Source organism: Dermacentor albipictus, unplaced genomic scaffold (genome assembly GCF_038994185.2).
Source record: "Dermacentor albipictus isolate Rhodes 1998 colony unplaced genomic scaffold, USDA_Dalb.pri_finalv2 scaffold_11, whole genome shotgun sequence".
NCBI classification, from domain to species: Eukaryota; Metazoa; Arthropoda; class Arachnida; order Ixodida; family Ixodidae; genus Dermacentor; species Dermacentor albipictus.
In genome coordinates, this window is record NW_027225565.1 from 8,166,934 (window position 1) to 8,188,700 (window position 21,767).

The window sequence follows — 21,767 nt, forward strand, 5'->3', positions numbered from 1 at the left end:
GCTTTATTGGTGGCTCCTCCAGAACACCAAAACGGCAACGGGGACACCAAAGCTAGAACCCGGACTGGTCCGTGGGTTGTGGTTCACCGAGGCCTGTGCGTGCCAGGGGTATATAAGATCGTCTGTCCGCTGTCACGCACAGCCAATTTTTTTATGCGAGCACCCCCTGGCACGCTTCGGCCTCCGCGGCCCCAACCCACGGGCCGCCCTGCTTCCAGCTTTGATCCCCCCGCTACCCCTTGGGTGCCCCGGAGATCCTGCGCCGCCTGCTTTACTATAACCTCAGGTGCTCTCATGAGGCCTCCGTTTGCCGGTTACATGTGTCCTCCTGGAGTAATGCCTTTAAATAATGCAATCTATGGTCGCCACGAAACAAGCGACCCGCGGCTTATACAACACCAGTCAGAACATTAACCCTTCAGACAGCGATCACCAAACGGGGTGTCCGTGCCCGCTATCTCACCGCGTCAGCAGCCAGCGGCGGAGCGTAAAGAAACTCGACCCCACTCCGCAATGCAGGCTTGTCTCGGAGGCAAACGCGTACAGGACGCGCTAAGAAACCTCCTCCGTAGTGCCTAGGCAGAGTCACATATTCAAGGAGCAAAGGCACCCTATGTTTTCTCTCTCGCACCCGCTTGCGCAGAAACGGCGTACGCAAGACCTAGGGGCCATGGTACTGCGCATGCGCGGTTCCCTACGTCTGGGTCCGCGCGTGCGCAGTACCGTCGCCCCTAGGTCTTGCGTACGCAAGCCGCTTGCGTCCCCTAAGCTAAAACTCTCTATTATCTCCGGTTGGCTATACTGTACTGGGGGAGGGGCAAGGGGATACGATAGGTGAGAGAGAGAAGGATAAAAAGATTAAGAAAAAAAATTGTTAAGAAAACCTACACACACACACGCACGCACACACACACACACACACACACACGCACGCACGCACGCACGCACGTAAACACAAGCTGCTTCTGTGGGCACTATCATGCAGCCCGCAAAGGCGTTCCTAGTGTTACGCAGTGTCACCGTACAATCCTACGTCACACATGGTGCAGTCACAATTTGTCAGAAAGTCCCGTGTCTTTTAAATATCGCAGCAGCGCCTTCATAGCGGATCGCGCTGATGTTCGCGTAGGCCAGTTTCCAAGGATCTTGTTTTGTGTCATTGGGCGCTTGTCCAGTTTGTTTAGGGTGGCTGAGAGGACTGCTCTTTTCGGGTTGAAACGCGAGCACTATCAAAGAAGGTGCGCGATTGTTTGATTGCACCCTCAGAAGTCACAAAGTGGGCTGTTGGCCATTACGATAAGAAAAGACTGCGCATTTGAAAATGCTACTCCAAGCCATAGACGGACTAGAAGGGTGCAGTCACGTCGTGGAAGCTCGGGTGGAATAGGGAGTTGTAAATTAGGGTCCAGGGTATGAAGGCGTGCAATTGTGAACTCGGATGAACTCGGTCACGCGCAAGTGCGGAAAGTTTTTCCGCTGCGTCGGCTCTCGAAAGAGAAATGGCAACGCAGCTGACGCCGCCATGGGCAGATCGGGCAGCTGCGTCTGCTCAATCATTGCCATGTATGACACAGCGACTAGGCAACCACTGATCTATTATATCGTGTCCTTCGTCAACTATGCGATGGTGGACTTCTGTGATCTCTGCGACGAGCGGTTCATGTGATCCATGGCGCAGTGCTGAGAGTACACTCTGTAGGGCTGCCTTGAAATCCCAGAAGACTGACCATGCATGGGGTGGTTCCTCCTGAATGAAATGAAAAGCCGCACGCAGTGCTGCCAGTTCAGCAGCTGTCATTGATGATACATGTGACGTTTTTAGCTGTATTTTGACGGATCTTCTTGGTATCACCACAGCAGCAGCTGAACTTGCAGATGCGACTGAGCCATCAATGTAAACGTGCACTGTGCACCTCATGTAAAAGTTCTAATGTGGCCTGCTTCAGGGCAAACGACGGCATGTTAGCTTTCTTCATGATTCCTGGGATGGTGAGGCGTATTTCAGGTATGTGCATGCAGGCAGCATAAAGGTGAGGGTGGTCTTGCTGCAGGGATGTAGTTCGATGGTAATAAGGTACGATTGGCAACAATTACACGACTGAAAGTTGCGTGTGGCCTTTCTGTGGGTAGAGCGGCAAGATGGTGAGAAGGTAGTCCGGCAACGTGCCGAATATGCGCCCTGAGAGCGTCGGTTACCAAGTACGTTGATATTGGGTGATCTCGAGCTATGGCTATCGTTGCCGCTCTAGACGCACACCTCGGAAGACCGGGACACGTCCTTAGGGCTTGATCTTGTAGCAATTGTAAAAATGCCACTGGGCTCAGCCTGATGAAACTTCTGCATTTCCTTTATGACTTCTCTCACTCCCTCTCTCGTTCCATTCTATTACGGCCTTGTCACTCACCGCTAACGACAGCCCGATCCTGGTGGTCATCGTAGGCGGGGCGTCGCTCGAACCATTACGAAAGCGCGGAATGAAAAAGGATTGGAATGGAATTGTTAAACTATCGCGTTGTTTAAGTTTCTTGTAGTTTTCCTTTTTAACTAGTCACGTCTGCAGGCCAATTAATCTGCTGCAGATACTCTCATCTACCAGCTGCTGCGGTGCTGCATTCTCTACACAATTGGATGAAAACACGACGTTGTCTTTTATCTTCACTCGCGACAAAAAAATTATTGTTTCGGCAGTTTTTTACGGTTGGATCTATTTTCGCTTCATATCTGTATAAGGCACGTATTCAGAGTATTTTTAGCAAAAGAAGCCAAAACTGCCCACCAAGGTGTTCGCTGTTGAGCAGCAACGACGGCAACAGTTAAGTGAAAGCCTTGCCGGATAAATCGTGCGAGAAACGCCAGTCAACCAAGCAGTCAACTGTGTACCGCAGTATCCTCCTGTGTGTGCGACATTGTGAAACCAAGCCGAGGCCCAGCGAAGTTGGAGCAAGCAGCCCGTAATCACAACTTCCTCGGCCGCTTTTCCTGCGGTTGCGCGCGCTCCCCCGCCTTGCGTCGCCCGGGCCGTCGACTACGGCGAATGCGCAAGGGACATGCCATCGACGTCGAGCGTCATCGCGAGCAGTGGAAAAAAAAGAGGAAGGCAAAGAGCAGAAGGTCGGCGACAGACAGCGTATAGACTTGTAGCATAGAACCTTGCACACGGACGTCGGCCGGCGCCGCTTTTGCTTCGACACGCGCGTGTACTTGTTCTAACCGATCGGGCTCGCGAGGGGCACGGCAGTGCGGCCTTGAAGGAAGACCGATCGCACGCGACCTCACACGTCTATATATCTGTCGCCAGACACCGCGTGCGACCCGCGAGAGAAAGTTGTTGGCGGCGGGCCCAGCCTGCGCCATCCGTTCACGCGGTCCTTGGCCGTGGAGGAATCGGGCGTGAGAAGAAAAAAAATTAAATAAAGAACGAAATAGCGAAAGCGCCGTGACACGCCTCATCGTCCCTGCGATGCTCCCCGTATACAAAGCGCATATTACTAACGTTGAAAAAAAATGAAAATTCGACTTGAGACGGCCCCTTCAGTGAAGACGTACATATATAACTTCAGTGCCAAAAGTGACGGTAATTAATTGTCGAAGGCGCCCAGAGTACTTTAGGTGATGGATCGATACTTCGTATTTTCGTCAAGTTGGCTGGGACTCTTGGCAGCACGTATGCGTATTTGCCCGCCTCTCGCGCCCTCTGGGAAGCAATGCGGAAAATGTATGCGCCCGTGAATGTGTTTTGCCACGTGGCCACTGCACATCTCGGCAGTGGACTCGTCACAGCGACCCTTGTATTCACTTTTCCCTTCGCGGAGTGCTGAAGAAATCACAAGCAGCCGGGAGGGGACTGTGCAGGAGATGCTTGTCGGGGGATAGCGATGTCTCCCTCTGCACAAACAAACAACGGGCAGCGCAGCACGACGCCATGCTTCGAGCTTCCTCGTAGCGGGGAAAACCCTAATGTCGCCGTGACTAGCCGCAACTTGCTCTGCTGCCTTCTTCAATCGCAGCCTTATTTAATATAACCTAGCATGGTGCGCAGCTTTGACATACTGGGAAGGTCGCAGTGCAGAAAAAAAAAAGAAATCAGCAAATCGTTGCAAATTCATAGTTGGCGTATATAGAGCAAGAACAGCATCAGCCGAGACCGAACCCCTGAAAAGGTCCGCAAGGATTTCCAAATGCAATACTTTAGCCAATGCCGAATCCCGGAAAGACACCATTCAAGGCTTTAGAAGCTGCAATGCATTGTGAGGGATTGGACGGTAGAAGGCTCCGGATTAACGTTGACCACCGCGGCTTCTTTGAGTGCGCCTGAATCTAAGCACATGAGCGTTATTGCATTTGACCACCACATCTACAAGGTGCTCTTTTTTTTTTTTAACTGCACCAAATTTTTGTAAATTGCCTGTGGCAGATAGCACAATTATAATCCTTGATCTAAATTACTGGATCAGGCGTTCGTTACTTCTACGAGAACTCAAAATACTTAATCAAATAATTAGCCTATTTACAATAAATCACTATTTTAACTATTAACATTAAGGCCACGAATTATAGCCGGTGAGTTCGCAAGGCGTCTTCACTTGGAACTAATACTCCGGATTGCACCAATTTCGAGACATTAATTTTTAAAGTGTCCGACGGAATGAATTGATGTTCCACTTACTTTTGCGCTTGAGAATAAAACAGCGTTTTCTTTAAAGGAAAGTAACTGGAACGCTAATGCATTTCGTTGGACACTGAAAATTAACATCTCGAAACTGGTGCAGTCCGGATAATTCGTTCCATGCCAATACGCCTTGCGAACTCACCGGCTATAATTCGCAGTCGAAATGCTGGCCGTAATGTTAATAATTAAAGAAGTTAATTAACGCAAGTACGCTAGATATTTAAGTATCTTGAGTTCTCGTAAAAGTAAAGCTGCCTGATCGAGTAATTTAGATCAAGGGTTAGAATGGCGCTAATTGCAACAGCCAATTTTTAATGTTGTTTGGTGCAGCTAAAAAAAACAAAAAAAAACGACCTGTATTTGGCTGCTATGGTCAAGAATCGCTAAAAGTAAAAACACGTCAAAGTATGCTCGGATTGAGGTCAAACTTGTCGCGGAGGTTCCTGTATACAAGGTAAATTAGTGGCTTTGAAAGGAAAATATGAACATTGGGGTCGACGCGAACCGAGGTTGCTCCACGGTTCTGGCTTGCTAAAGGCGTGCCTAGTGCGTGCGTCATTGCACATATCATGTTGCAGGCATCTGGCTGCGACGTTAAGAGTGCATAAGGTTGGTACAAATTAGAGCAAGGGGGATTAAAGTGAACTAGGGTGCATTAAGGTTGGTACAAATTAGAGCAAGGGGGATTAAGGCAGATTTGTGAAGGACACCTGACAGTGTATGGCCTCATGTGTCACGGACGCAACCGATTAATTAGAGAAGTCATAAAGCTCTCGCATTCAAGTCACGTTAGGATCCTTAAGGAACTGACAATTCTTATTCCTTCCTTTTATTTGTTTACAACATACTGTAGTCCGAAGACCAAGTAGAGGTGGAAGGGAGGCGGGGGGGGGCAGGAAGGAATATGCAACAGCAGGAAAGGATACAAAATTCTGATAGGTCACAACCGCACCTCAGTAGCGGGAAAAAAAGCTTTCGTGAGCTTATCAGTAAAAAAAAACGAAATTTTGAAGGCGTTGTATTAAATCACATCGCATTCGGTACAGTAACACGTTGTAAGTATATACCCGTAAAAGAATTCGCGCATCAGCATGCTCGACAAGCTTGTCAAAGTCAGAGCCAGGAATTCCACGCGATGAAAGCAATTCAGATGGCAATGTATTCGCCTGGCTGTTTGTCCTAGGAGAGAAGCTGTGTTTAAAAATATTAGTGTGCGCAAAGTATGGTATTAGGTGGTGATAGTGCAGGTACCTAGTCTTTCGTGTTCACTGGCCATTATGACTATACTATATTCTAACTATATATATATGGCTGCGCCCCATCGCGCTGTTTATGCAATTTCGCTACGGAAAACAGCGGCCTATAGCCGAGAGCCAAGGTCACGTTAGCGCAATAATGCCAGGAGCGCTTTTGCTGCACTTCGCGTATCCGCACGCCCTCTTTCCAGGTCCTGCAGAATCGATGTACTATGACAGTGTGTGGTTGTCCAAGTGCGAAAGTGTTTGTTGATAACATTTCTAGCACTCGCAAAAGTATGGCAAATGATCTCCACATTCGCCGAGTGTCATGCAGTTGAGGCGCTATAACGTAAAACTATTCCAAACTTTTCTATTACAATTCTACAATCAACCGTACGCGATTGCTTAAGAACTTCTTTGGGCCGCCCCCACATTCGCCTGGCTGCCACAGGACGTCACGAAAACCGCCATAGCTCCCCATCTGATATGACGTGCGAACACTGATTATGCATGATTTGACCGGACAAAAGCAAAAAAGTTATTTATGATTCGACGCCTTTTCGCCATTAGCCTTCGGCTGTTGGTCACAGGCTTTCGGGCTGCACCTATTTCACCTGCCTGTCACGCGACGTCACAAAACCACAAAAACTCACCGCGTCAAGGTGACACGTACGCGCTAAAGATGCATTAATATGCCGAACGAAACGAGTTTTCTTCTGAATATCCACAGGCTGCATCGTTCCGAAAGGAATAAAAGATGGCTGCCGCCGATCGCCCAGGCACTGGCTACTCGCACCTACCGGAAAGGATGGGCTTATTTGCGTATAATAAAGCTTTTTGAATGGCCGCGTAACGTTTTCGAGCACTCTCGGCACGTTTACGACCTCATTCTGCCAACTCTTCTCTGCTGAGGATTCGTTTCAGCGTCATCCTTAAGCTTCCATTGCATGCCGCCGTGATTTTCGACCAACCACAGCGAGTTAAATAAAGGAAAGCGGACCAATCGCAGACGCCGGCACCACCCTCTTTATCCGGTTATCGATTTTCAGTGCAGTGGCTTGGCCCCATCAAATCCCTCTCCACTTGAGCATGCTCCTCGCCTTTTCGCAGCCAATTAGAAAAGAGAAGCTTCTCAGCGTAGGCAATGTTATTCGTTTTTGAAGCAAGCAAAAGTGACTTCTTATGAACGAGGAGAGCAGTTGATCGGTCTGTTCAGGCAATCCTGCGGGTGAGCGCCCGATGCTTGCGTCGGCGGTTACGCAAACTTGACGTCAGATGATTGGAATGAAAACATTTTGGAATAGTTTTACGTTATAGGGCCCTTGGTGTTGTTTTCTTGGCATCGTTGGCAAAACGAAAATAGAGTGGAGTTTGGAGCAGATTTACATGCTGCACGCCCTCCCCGGCAGCGGTCGTACTGCCAAAACCGGACCACACGAGAAGAAACAAACGCCATTAAGGGCCCAAATCTTAACCACACATGCCGTTATAGCGCTGCCGCACAAGTAAATACATCATTAATAAACTAGAGCATCGATGTGGAAGCATGAAAGGGACACATACAATCACCCACTCACAAAAAGAAAGTGACGCATACAAGCGTTCCCTCAGAATTTGCGAAGCTTTTTCTTCGCAAGTTGTCTATCCCATTGATGGGCACCTTCACTTATGTCCGGTACCGGGACTGGATGGAACTTTTTCTTATAAACAATTCTAGTATAAGGGCCCTTTGTAAATACAGGCCCAGAATTGTGAGTGAGCGCTTGCATGTCCTCTCTTTCTTTGTGTTCGGGCCGTATGATGCAAAACTGTCGCAATTTGTTTTTACTTCAATCTGCCTACGGAAAATTGACGTAACGCCCGACACAAGCATCAAACGCTCTCCTCGCTTACAGGAAGTCACTTTTGTTTGCTATCAAAGTGAATAACACTGCCTACCTTCACAGAACTTTCAAACATGATCAGGGGCCGAATTCACAAATGTTTGCGTTTGTAAGTGTTGTTTTTCACTGGCTGATTGCCTTAGCTAATATGTCCTACATTACTATTGTATGACACGAGCGCTTTTAGCGTGAGAATTTTTTGGGAATATGGGCCCAGTTTTTTTCGGCGTAGTAATGCATCTTTAATGCGTACACGCCACTTTGACGGGTGAGGTTTGCGACTGTGTGACGTCACGTGACAGACAGGGGAAGTTGGCGCTGCCCGAAAGCTTTTTACCAATAACGGAGGGCTAATGGTGAAAAAAAGGCGTAGGATTGGAAATAATAATTGTTATTTTATTTGTTCTAATCATGCATAACCAGTGTTTACACGTCATATCACATGGGGAGTTCCGCCGTCTTCGTGTGACGTTGCGTTACAGACAGCCGGAGGGGGCGTAACTTTTTTGACAAATCTTGGAGGGCCGATTGCCGAAATGGAACAGGAACAGTTCGAAATAGCTTTATGCTATAGCGCCTCTAGTTTCCAAATGACGAACTACTAAGCATTGTCCAACTGTCTTCGAGAGCCTGTACTCTCTCCTCATAGCTTTTCTTGAGTTGCCTTTCCGAACCTTGCTTCGTCTCTAAGTATGTAGGCGAAGTTCCGATGCCACTCGCTTTGCACATTTTGGGATTGCTGGAAATTCGACAACCTGCGACTCATTCGTATTGTGCACGGCTGCACGGGGATGCACGCAAAATTGCCGTGCGACTGCCCGCTCGAGGCACTTTGCGTGTACTCGCTGGCTTCCTTCGCACTCGGAAAAGCACTTTCATGTAGCACGTATTGAGCAACAGAACGCTGTATCGGGAGTTTTCCACGTCACTCTAAAATGTTTTCATTGACACTTTTCATCTAATTACAATATTGGAGAATATGACTAATGAATCATGGCTAATTATCTATTTAGGTGAGATGAAAAAAAATAATGTGAGTATCTTCAATTGACGGCAAACAACATGACCTTGCTTCTGTACAGCTACGTGGCATTCGCATATATGTTTAAGCTGTGGCTGAAGTTAGCTGGGACACCCTGTATAATGCAATTTTGGCACCTCGCTAGTGGGCACATGCTGCCGCCCGACCCGTATGCATGTCTCAACGCGTTCATCACTCAACTTCAGTGAGTCTTCTATAGACAATTGAATGCTGAGAGCGATAGTGATAATGACCCGACATTAGGTGCAGTGTCATGTCGTAACTGTTCCGTGGAGTGGTTATACGATTGTCGAATCCTGTTATAGACTGGGGCGACTAACTATATGCTATTGCGAAGAATTTCCTTGTAGAAGTGCTTGCAAAGGTGGCTTCCACTAAAAGGAGCTTTGAAGAGTGCACATTTGGGATATTCTCTGAGGAATCCTGCCTTCTCTAAAGCATGGAGTAATTCTCATGCAACGCAAGTGCGGCAAAACGATGACACAGCACGCGTCAGTGATACCTGCAAGTCTCGGCTGGCGCCTAAACTGGCGACGCGCTAGCCGGGCGCAGACAGTGCGGTGCTCATAAGTAAACTACTCCCCTGCGTTTCCTAAGCTTTCGGCAAAGCTTGCTAGCTCGCTGCGAAGCGCTGGCTGCTTATGCGTCTGCGCATCCAACAAGTCATTCACGAAGGATGCAGGCTCTATCCTAAAAACGCCAAAAGTCGCAACTAATTAAGCACTCAGCGAAGATTTGCTTGAGTTGATGGTGCTGCAATCTTATGAGCAATCACTACATACCACCCATGAAAATGCATCTTTCGTCAGATGGTTTACTTATCGGTTCACGTGAAAGGTACGTACTATATAAAATATCTGCATTCAACATCACGGCGTTCCTGCCTCGACTTGGACGCGGCCAGCGGCTTCCGCGGGTCCCCGATAGGGGCCTCCGCTGAAGCTCCTCAGGATCAAATAAAGTTCATTGTCTGTCTGTCTGTCACCTGCGTCAAAGCATGAGCACAGATTCGCACGCTCTGTCAACGAACCATTCCCGCACTCACCGTTAGCGTGAACGCAATCGTACGGATCACTGCTGGTGCTTTGGTCAGATGAAAGAGAGTTTGGACATTACGTTCGGTAATCATGCAAGGAGTGCCGGTGGAAGGGCGCCGGAACCCTGTCGTTCGTCATTACTCAGGTTTCTGTATTTTACTTTGTTGCTTCTAGCGTGTAGACATTCCTTGTGCGGCATCAATGAAGACGAACGCCCAAATTTGTCTTTTTTTCCATTTCTTTTAACCTTTGCAAATATATCCACAAACATATCCGGCGAGATAGTGACCGACCCAGCAACCAGGCCACCATGCCAAACCCGGGATAGTGGGCAACGAAAGCTTCGCTTTTAAGAACACTGGCAAACACAACATTCTGACGCTTTCGCAGAAATTCGTCACATGCTTCGTTACATATTGGTTGGTTAACCGGATATCAACACAAGCGTTTAGCTCTGATAGCTCGACAGGCATTACTTTCAGTTCAAAATTACCTCAAAGGTGTGGGGTTGACTCTCTCGGTGGAAAAATCTGGCTTCATCATGTTTCCAGGTAGAGGAAGAAGGTATGCGCGGCTGAAGATAGACCTTAATCAATCTTGTCTTCGACAATTTAAACACAAGCGCTTTTTGGGCTTCATTATTGACTACCGCCTACAGTGGCGACGAGCTGTGGACTCGGTTGTGACATCGATATCTTCGCGTCTCAATGTAATCCGTAGAGTTGCAAGTGAGCAATGGGGAAATCACCCTTCTTCCATAATCAGGTTGCACGATGCACTAGAGACGAGTCGAATGATGTATCAGCTCCCTTTAATTTCCCCATCGATATCACAGCTGCAATGACTTGAGGTTCTGCACAGAAAGGGCCTAAGAAGGGCTCTCGGCGTTCCGCAGACTGCTCCTAACAATGCAGTACTTTATGAATCTCTATCGAGACCTCTTAGCTTAGTCGCTTCACAAAGGTTATTGATGCAAATTGGCCGCCTCAAACAGACGGCAGCCGGCCGAGCCCTTCTACAGCGCCTTCGAAAGAGATCCGAGTCCCGAGCGTACTTGGCCCTTAATACTCTTGGTTACCTGGGTCTTGACGCTAGAGGTCGGACTAAGAGGTTGAAACCGCCTTGGTCTTTCGCGAGCCTCGAAAGTTCGTTGGCAGTTCCTCACGTTCGTGCTAAGCGGGGTTCTCCTTTGACGGCAACGCGTTCGCTCGTTCTGGAACATCTTGAAACGGAATATGCACGTCATCTTCATATTTTTACTGATCGCTCTGTGGACAAGGTCAGAGGATCTAGTGCAGCTGCTTTTCACATTCCCTCTTTGAACTATGATTGGTCCGTTCGCTTCACTGCAGTCGTGTCCTCCACAACGGCCGAAAGCGTTGACATTGAGGCAGCTCTCAAAAAGCTACGGTTTTGTACGCCTCAACCGGTTGTCATTCTTACAGATTCGAAATCCGCCCTTCAAAGGTTAGAGCACGGGTTCCCTACTGATGCCTTATCTCTAAGCTCCCTACGTTCGGTGCAAAATCTCAGTGTCAAAGGCTTCTCCATACGATTCCAATGGGTGCCATCACACATAGGTATCATAGGCAACGAGATGGTGGACAGCCTCGCCCATAGAGCGCTGTCTGGGAATACTTTGAGAAAAGTGCCTCAAGAAGACGGGAGACTCTTCAGAGAAGCGGTGTCGTGTCACTTCACTTCTTTGTGGAGCTCACCTCACAAGCCATGTGTGATCAAGGGTCTCAAAGGAACCAAGTCACCTTACTGCTCCGCATTTGCGCGGGCTCTGCTCGTACCCCTGCGTGGATGTTTAAGACTGGCCTGGCGTTATCACCATTATGTTCAACGTGTGGTGTGTGCGGTGACATAGAACATTACCTAATGTGCTGTACTGTGTATAACGCGGAAAGGAGGGTGTTATTCGGGTCCCTCGAGAACACAGGACTTCCTCACAGTTCGCTTCAGGACACAGTTTTGCCGCGCGGGAACCGGTTGTGTAGGAAGGAGGTCTCTCGCCTTCTGTTAAATTACCTACAGGACACGGATTTGGCTTCCACATGGTGAACTGAGGAGTGAACATTTGTAATTGTGAGGTCTGTGTCGGATTACGTGATTTAATTATTTTAAGTGTCGCTACGGTGGAGCAATTACCGGCAGCAACTGCAAGGCTAATCCCACCAGTAGCCTACAACAACTCAACTCAACTCAACTCGTTACATATTGCGGGCGCCGACGCTCGACGACTTTTCACCGAGTTGCTCACTGTTTTTAATTGTCCTACAGCTTGTCACAAAAGCAGTCTGCATGCTCGCCGCGCAGAAAAAGGAAGGAAAAGGCTAGAACGTGCTTTCTGTATATAAATGCTGATAAGAGAGCGTACCTGCAGTCTCCTAAAGAAAGAAAACGCCTGTGAGAGCCACAGCACCGCAGCGGTGCCATCTGGTCCCACAAGCTGTCACAACTCGTCGTCCACTCTAGATATTTTATTTAATGATCTATGTTTTTTTTATTACCATTTAGGAAGATCTTAGAGGCTTGTAGCGAAAGCATTGTGCCAGGGGTGTAGCAGAAAGACACAAACACGAACACTAATTAAATCATACAGCAACACACACAGCTACCGTTTCTACAGGTGTGCAGATAAGATAATCATACGCTATCACAAGCTCTGCAGCCGTCACAAACCTGGCAACATGAAAAACATAGGGAGATATATAATTCATAACAAAAAAACGCCCACAAATGTATTTACATCAATGCATACATGCTCGTATAAAGATGGAAAAAAGTGTAGGAGCAATTTAAGCGAAAGAAAAATCCGAAAAGTACACTATGGCGACGAGTGCTCGTCAGATGTTACAAAAAATAATAATCAAGTTAAAATAAAAGAAAGGGCCAACAAAGTGTAGGAACTAAAGAAAACAAGGTAGACGTGCCTGGCTATTCAATGATTCAATGATTCGACGATTGAATGTTGATTATGGGTGCTATAACGTAAAGCTGTTCCAAACTGTCCTATTACAATTCTGCAATCAGCCATCCACGATTGGTCAAAAAAATGTAGGGCCGCCCCCACTTCATTTATATCTCACGCGACGTCACGAAAACCGCGAAAACGCCCTATCTGATAAGACACGCGCACACTTACTGGGCATGATTAGACCGACCGAAAGAAAACTAAATATTTCTTATTCGACGCCTTTCTTACCATGCATTAGCCCTCTCCTATTGGCCAACTGTTTTCGGGCTGCGCCTACTTCCCTTGTCTGTCACGCGACGTCATAAAACCGCAAAATCTCACCGCGTCAAAGTGACCTGGGGCCCTATAACGTAAAACTATTCCAATATATTTCTATTCCAATCTCCTGACGTCAAATTTGCGTAACCACCGACGCAAGCACCGGGCGGTCACCCACAGGGTTGTCTGTAAAGACCAATCAAACACTCTCCTCGTTCATAGGAGGTCACTTTTGTTTGCTTGAAAAACGAATAACATTGCCTACACTGAGCGGCTTGTCGTATCTAATTGGCTGACAAGAGGCGAGGAGAACGCTCAAGTGGAGAGGGATCCGCTGGGGCAGAGCCAGTGCAGTGAAAATCGATAACCAGATGCAGAGGGTGGTGCCGGCGTCTGCGATTGGTAGGCTTTCCCTTACTTAGCTTGTGGTGGCTGGTCGAAAATCGCGGCGGCATGCAACGGAAGCTTAAGAATGACGCTAAAACTGAGCCTCAGCAAAGAAGAGTTGGCAGAATGAGGGGGTAAACGTGCCGAAAGGGCTCGAAAAGGTTACACGGCCACGCAAGAAGTTTTATTATTCGCAAATACACCCATGCTCTCCGGCAAGTGCGTGTAGACAGCGTCTCATCGATTGGTGGCAGCCATCTTTTATTCCTTTCGGAACGGGGCAGCCTGCGGCTATTCGGAAGAAAATTCATTTTTGTTCGGCATATTAATGCATCTTTATCGCGTACACGTCACTTTGACGCGGTGAATTTGTGTAATTTTGTGACGTCGCGTGACAGGCAGGTGAAGTGGGTGCAGCCCGAAAGCTTTTTACCAATAGCCGAGGGCTAATGGCGAAGAGGGGTCGAATCAGAAATAACTGTTTTTCTTTTTTCTGTCAAATCATGCATAATCAGTGTGTACACATCATATCAAATGGTGAGCTATCGCGGTTTTCGCGAAGTCGCGTGACAGGCAGGTGAAGTGGGAGTGGTCCAAAAAAGTTTTTGACCAATCAGGGAGGGCTGATTGCAGAAATGGAATATGAAATTTTGGAATAGTTTTACGTTATAGCGCCCCTGTACGCGTTAAATACGCATTATTATGCCGAAAAAAACTGTTTTTTTTTAATTCTGAATAGCCGGACACTGCCTCATTTCAAAAGTAATACAAGATGGCATCCCACCGATCGTTCTGGTACTCGATACTCGGAGCTGCCGGAGAGCATCGATTTATCAGCGTATAATAAAAAAATTTTCAGTGGCAGTATAACGTTATTGAGCCCTTTCGGCACGTATACGATATCGATCTGCCAACTCTTCTTTGTTGAGGGTCCGTTTTGGCGGCATTTTTAACCTTCCGTTGCATGCCACCGCGATTTCTGACCAGCCACAGCCAGCAAAGTAAGGGGAAGCGGACCAACTGCCGACGCCTGCAAAACCCTCCTCATCCGGTTATCTAATTTCACTGTGCTGGCACGGCCCCATCCAACCCGTACCCACTTGAACATGCTCCTTGCCTCTTATCGGCCAATTATATAAGAAAAACTGCTCAATGTAGACAATGCTATTCGCTTTGAAAGCAATAAAGTGACCTAAAAACGAGGAGCGCGTTTTATTGGGCTTTTTACACTTACCTAAGTGCTCCATCAAAAGTCCCTGTCAGCTATGACACCTAGAAACATGTAAGAGTGAACTATGGTATTCTTTGGCCATTTATCATTACGCTGCAGTTTGTCATGGGTTTGCACGTAAATGGCACTAGTGCGCATTTCTCGTAGGAAATTTTGAGGCCTCCAATACGGAGGTAGATAGCAGTTTGGGTGGCAGCTCTCTGAATTCTCGCTTGCAACTTTAGGCGCGTTACTGCAGACATCCATATGTAGATGTCGTCCGCGTACATTGATAGCCTGACTGCGCTTGGCACGTGCTCAAGGTGAGCAATTATGGTTACATCAAATACCACAGGGCTAAGAACACCGACCTGGGGGGCGACGCGGTAGCTATACTGTAGAGAAGTATGGCCTATGAAGAGATAGCTTCGTATCGATCGATGATCGACCACGTCGAAAGCCCGCCATGGCATCCGGGTAGGTGTTGTGGCACTCCAAGTACAACTCCAAGCGTCCTAGGACCATCCTCTCCATTACTTTGCCTACACAACTTGCCAAAGTGATCGGGCGATATGATATGAGAGTTCCGATGGCGACTTGCCAGGCTTCAGCAGTGGAACACGGTGACTTGTCTTCCAGCTTATGGGTAGCGGGCCATCTCTCCAAGATTCATTATACAGCTCAAGGAGAACAACTCTCGCTCGCTCACCCAGGTGACACAGAGTTCGGTAGGAAACTCCATCAGGTCCTGGCGCTGATGTACGGCCACACAAAGATAATGTTACCTTAAGTTCGTGGATTCATAATGGTAGATCCATGCGTGGATCACGTGGTGGCGGAGAACTACTCAAAGGCGGTGGAATGCTGAGAGCTGTGAGTTCGCCGGATAATCTGGCGCACAACTGCTCTGCCACGTCAATTTCCAGTCTCTTTTGAGAGAGGGACAGAGCCTGGAATGTGAACCACTGTACGGGGGCGTGTCCGGAACCGCGCACCGTTCTCCATAGTTGCGATAAAGGCGTGCGTGGATCTAGTGACTCACAGAATGCAGCCGAACGTTGCGATTAAGGCTTCTCTAACCGGCGCTGGAAGTTCTTTTGCGCGCGTCTGACAGTCCATAAATCGCCCATTGCCTTCGTGCGTCGGTACCTTTGTTGAGCACGTCGTCGGATTGCTCGACGTCGTTCTAGTTCCACGTCAAATTGCGTCAGTTTCGAAGAGCATGTGAGAGTGCGCATAGTGTCTTGCACTGCGCTCTTGCTTGCCTCTTCCAAGTCGAAAGATGGATTGGCCTCGCAGTTTTCTTCCATGACAAATTCAAATTTAGTCCAGTCCACTCTTTGAATCGTATCCCGTATTTTGGAAAGAGACAATCCTCTAATCTTGACGTACGTGGGGATATGGTCGCTTCCGTGCGTCTCTATGTCCGCACACCACCTAGCACGTCTGACAAGGCTTCGTGAGACAAAAGCCAAGTCAAGACATCTGCTGTATGTGGAGCCACGTAGCAAGGTAGTACTTCCATCATTCAACTGACAAAGTTCATTACTGGATGCGAAAGATACCAGAGCTCTGCCTCTCGCGTTCATCTTCGAACTTCCCCTGAGTGTATGACCGCCGTTGAAGACTCCAATAATTACCCACGGATCGGGAGTTGGGGACAGGTTGACTCGTAGTTTTTTGTGACCAAATAGTCTTCACGGAGATAGGTAGGCGCCCACAACAGTAACGGTAAAATTCTTTTACCGAAAGCGGACGTGGAGGAGCCCGAATGGCGAAACTAGAAATGAAATAGACTTCATTTCCTGCGCTAACCCTGGCATCATACAAAATGTGGACGGGGTCATCAAGGTGCGCTGCAGTGACCATAGGATGGTAAGAACTCGAATTAGCCTAGATTTGAGGAGGGGACGGAAGAAACTGGTACATAAGAAGCCGATCAATGAGTTAGCGGTAGGAGGGAAAACAGAGGAATTCCGGATCAAGCTACAGAACAGGTATTCGGCTTTTACTCAGGAAGAGGAGCTTAGTGTTGAAACAATGAACGACAACCTTATGGACATCATTAAGGAGTGTGCAATAGAAGTCGGTGGTAACCCCGTTAGACAGGATTCCAGTAAGCTATCGCAGGAGACGAAAGATCTGATCAAGAAACGCCAATGTATGAAAGCCTCTAACCCTACAGCTAGAATAAAACTGGCAGAACTACCCGCCGTGGTTGCTCAGTGGCTATGGTGTTGGGCTGCCGAGCACGAGGTCGCGGGATTGAATTCCGGCCACGGCGTCCGCCATTCGATGGAGGCGGATGGACAGGAAGCTAAAAAGCAACCTTCCGTGTCAGTTTACAATTCTTGATTTTGTGACAACCAGCGTAATTCACACGACGTTATCAAGCCTGTTATAATGCGTGTTTGCATGTTGGTGTCTTGCTCCCAAATTCGGACTCTGCATTTCGATGGGGGTGAAATGCGAAAATACCCGTGTACTGAGATTCAGGTGCACGTTAAAGGTCCCCAGGTGGTCGAAATTTCTCTAGTCATCCACTAAGGCGTGCCTCATAATCAGAAAGTGGTTTTGGCACGTGAAACCCCATAATTTTCACTGGCAGAACTTTCGAAGTTAATGAACAAGCGTAAGACAGCTGACATAAGGAACTATAGTATGGCTAGAACTTAGCATGCTCTCAGGAACGAAGGAAGCCTAAAAGCAGTGAAGAAGAAACTAGGAACTGGCAAGAATCAGATGTATGCGTTAAGAGACAAAGCCGGCAATATCATTACTAATATGGATGATATAGTTCAAGTGGCTGAGGAGTTCTATAGAGATTTATACATTACCAGTGGCAGCCACGACGATAATAGAAGAGAGAATAGTCTAGAGGAACTTGAAATCCCCCAAGTAACGCCGGAAGAAGTAAAGAAAGCCTTGGGAGCTATGCAAAGGGGGAAGGCAGCTGGGGAGGATCAGGTAACAGCAGATTTGTTGAAGGATGGTGGGCAGATTGTTCTAGAAAAACTGGCCCCCCTGTATACGAAATGCCTCATCACCTCGAGCGTACCGGAATCTTGGAAGAACGCTAACATAATCCTAATCCATAAGAAAGGGGACGCCAAAAACTTGAAAAATTATAGACCGATCAGCTTACTGTCCATTGCCTACAAGTGGTTTACTAAGGTAATCTCAAATAGAATAAGGAACACCTTAGACTTCTGTCAACCAAAGGACCAGGCAGGATTGCGTAAAGGCTACTCAACAATAGACCATATTCACAATCTCAATCAGGTGATAGAGAAATGTGCGGAATATATATTGCTTTCTTTGATTACAAGAAAACGTTTGATTCAGTCGAAACCTCAGCAGTCATGAAGGCATTACGGAATCAGGGTGTAGACGCGTGCTGTATGTAAAAAAGGCTGAAAAATATCTATAGTGGCTCCACAGCCACCGTAGCCCTCCATCAAGGAAGCAACAAAATCCCAATGAAGAAAGGCGTCCGGCAGGGAGATACGATCTCTCCAATGCTCTTCACAGCGTGTTTACAGGAGGTATTCAGAGACCTGGATTGGGAAGAATTGGGGATAAAAGTTAATGTAGAATACCTTAGTAACTTGCGGTTCGCTGATAAAAATTGGAGGACGCTTAAGCTTCGCCTTCAAGAGTGGAACGCGACAGCGTTCCCGTCGACCCGCCAAGGGGTGTAAGACAATGCGCTACAGGGCAGCCATCACTTACGAGGCGCCGCGCATCGGACGCGGTGAGCGTCGAGCCATATGGTCGAGCAACGCAGCGTTCGGCGCAGCAACGAGAGCAGATTGGGTGTGGGAACAAACGTGAGTTAATGAGATCTTAGTTGAAATCAGGGAAATGAAATGGGCATGGGCAGGGCATGAAATGAGGAGGGAAGATAACCGATGGTCATTAAGTGTAAAGGACTGGATTCCAAGAGAAGGGAAGCGTAGCAGGGGGCGGCAGGAAGTTAGGTGGATGGATGAGATTGAGAAGTTAGCGGGGATGACATGGCCACAATTAGCACATGAGCGGAGCAGTTGGAGAAGTATTGGAGAGGCATTTGCCCTGCAGTGGGCGTAGCCAGGCTGATGATGATGATATTGATTATCGTCATTAGGTGGCACAGGCTGATGAATGTAAGTGAGATGACGGCAACTAAGCACCAAAGCCTCAGTATTTGCAGCAACAGTCGACGACATAAACGATTCATATCCAGAAAGCCTGATTGCGTTTGATAAGTTAGGCTCGCAAATGACGGTAATGGGAAACATATTGGCATACACGAAGCGACGGAAAACTGAAATGCGCGCTCTGAGTCTGCGGGAATTCCACTGAAAAATAGCTGCTTGTCAGACTTCATCCCTAAAAGACAGCGGCTGGGAAACCATGATCTACTCAAGGGTTGCGGACACCGGACTCGGAGCGTCCAGTACTTGAAGCGCACTTCTGGCAGACAGTGTGTGCATGTTGTTCAGCAACACGCGAATGGCATTCATTAAAGGTCTAAGAAAAGCTGTTTTCCGCGACTTCTCGGATGCAGCAGCTTGCTGTATCGAGGGCGGCTTCTGCTGTCGCTCTTCTGCCGATCGTGTACGCGTAAGTGGCTTCCATTTCTTTGTAGAGCGAGATCTGGCAGTTTTCTCCCTTCCAACATCGGTGTTTGGGTTGCTGGAAACTTCCGCTGATGGTGCTGCTAGACGAGTCGACTTTTCTTGAAAAGTTGATATTTTCTGTCGTGAGGACCTTCGATGGTGACGTCGTCTTCGCCACACTTCCTCTGCCTTTTCTTTGTGGGTAGAGCTGTCTCTCACCATTTGTTTGAGAATGGAGATCTCTCCTGATCTGGGGACAATCTTTGGAAGAGGCGTAGTTATCACCTTGACAGGACACTTCAACGTGGTTGCGCTGCAGTTGTCCAGAGCATCGGGGGCACACTGCGGAATTTATGCAAACACCCTTCATATGGCCAATCTTCTAACAGTTGAAGCGTTGCATTGGTCTTGCAGTAAATGGTCGAACCTGCTGGCGAAAGTAGCCAACCTTCAAGTATATAGAGGGAAGACAGTCACCTTTGAACGTTATCCTTACACCATGTGTGTTACCGAGGCGAGTAAAGTGCACAATGACGTTGTGGTCACGTGCTGGTTTTATGAGAACTGGGAGGTCTGCGTTAGGTATTTCATTGTCAGTGTCATGGATGACTCCTGTTATTCCAGCACCATTAGCTCCCACGATGGATCGGACCTTGTTGTTACCCAGCTGCGTTACATCTTGTAATGTGCTCAGCGCCCTCGCGTTCATCACATCGATTGCCAGGATGTTTCTCCCAGTGTTTATCCTGACATCCTTGCTCTCGCTCGGCACGGTATATTTTATATGAACGGAGAGTGCTTGTCTGTTTAGGACGCGTAGGTTGTCAGTAGCGTTCTGTGGCACGATTAGGATGGAGTGAGGCCACCGTTGAAGCGCAGTTTTCGCGGTGGTCGAACTTGACGCCGAAGATGCGTTGATAATTCTTCGTTTGGCCTTGCGGTATTGGACAAGTCGAAAGCTGTATACCGAAGATTCGTCATCTGATGCGGAGTTCAGCTCTGTGTAATTCGACGTAATTCCTCGCTTCGTCGAAGCGATGTCTGCGGGTGAACGGGAACCGGGATGGGCTTCGGCATGTTGTACATCCATCACCGCGATGTAGGGGGCGGTACGTAGACCCCACACGTGCAGTGAGAAGTCCAGAAAAGCGCAGAGATGGACGAGATGTTGTTGTTGTTGATGATGATGATGATGATGATGATGATGATTGTGGTGGTGGTGGTGGTGATGATGATGACCTTGATTGTTTGGCGCATACCCACTCAAGGGGATCGGCCAAGAGTTGCACAGGAGGAGCACTTCGTCTTCCTTCCCCAACCGGTGTAACAGCCCGAGTTGCCCAGCTGGAAAAAGCCAGGAAACGACTACTGTCACGTCCGTGCAACAATCCTTTATGCGACACTGATCAGATACACTCCTCATATTTCAGCACCTAATACTGGCGAAGGGGCTTTCTTCGCGCCGTTTCGTGCACCTGACAGACCTCATACATCGGATGTTTCACCGCGTGTCTCGTAGGTCGCTTGCAGTCGGTGTAACAGGGGTCAAGTCGCCTTTGTGGTCCTTCTATCCGGTGGTGCATCGCTGCCATCACGAGAAAAACACGCTGCCACGGCGGCCGCATTTCGATAGGGGCGAAATGCGAAATCACCCGTGTACTTAGATTTAGGTGCACGTTAAAGAACCCCAGGTGGTCGAAAGTTCCGGAGTCCTCCACTACGGCGCGCCTCATAATCAGAAAGTAGTTTTGACACGTAAAACCCCATAATAAAAACAAAAGAAAAATACGCTTTGTAAGCCACTATTTGCGCAAACTGAACCTCTACCAGAGCTTTGCCGAGCGCGTAAACTTTCTCTAAAACAAAAAGCTCAAAAACTAGCAGCGGCTCTAGAAATCGTCAGCAGCCAGCATGACGCTCTTCTGTTAATTATCGAATGGTCCCCGGTCGTTCGCACTGATAATTCATCACAGCAGCTGCCTACACTTAACATTGCTGCATGGTTGCTGCCTTGACAAAAGAAGCAAACACTGTTATAAGTGGCGAGTTAACTTGCCAATAGGCATGCATTTCACTAATCTACGTCATGTCACGCCGCTCAGTCCAACCCAGATGAATGTGACCGATCTTCAACGATGGTGGCATACACATCGTATATTGACGATGCCCAGTATCGACGCCTTCCGCTTTCCGCGCTTTCCATCTGCGAGCAAACAAAAGTTGATGATCAATACTAACTTCTAAAATTGTTCTTTTTTTTTTGCTGCGGTAAAATTGCTTGACATGCGGTCAATAGGCAGCGTTATAGACGTATAGCATGTAAACACAGCGCATGCTTTCGACCCTGAAATCCCCTGAACGAGAATGCTAATTCGAATGCCTGGCGAGAGCCGCATTTTGCAAACTTGAACTTGGGCGACCTCAAGCTCAGCAGCGCCACGCCATGGCCCCTCGTGGC

General features: G+C 48.0%; 1 protein-coding gene across 4 annotated transcripts in view; it reads left to right on the forward strand.

Moving 5' to 3' along the window:
* The window catches only part of LOC139051238 (nose resistant to fluoxetine protein 6-like), a 267,535-nt gene that overhangs the window by 140,155 nt on the left and 105,613 nt on the right, over positions 1 to 21,767 (forward strand). The window lies entirely within an intron of this gene.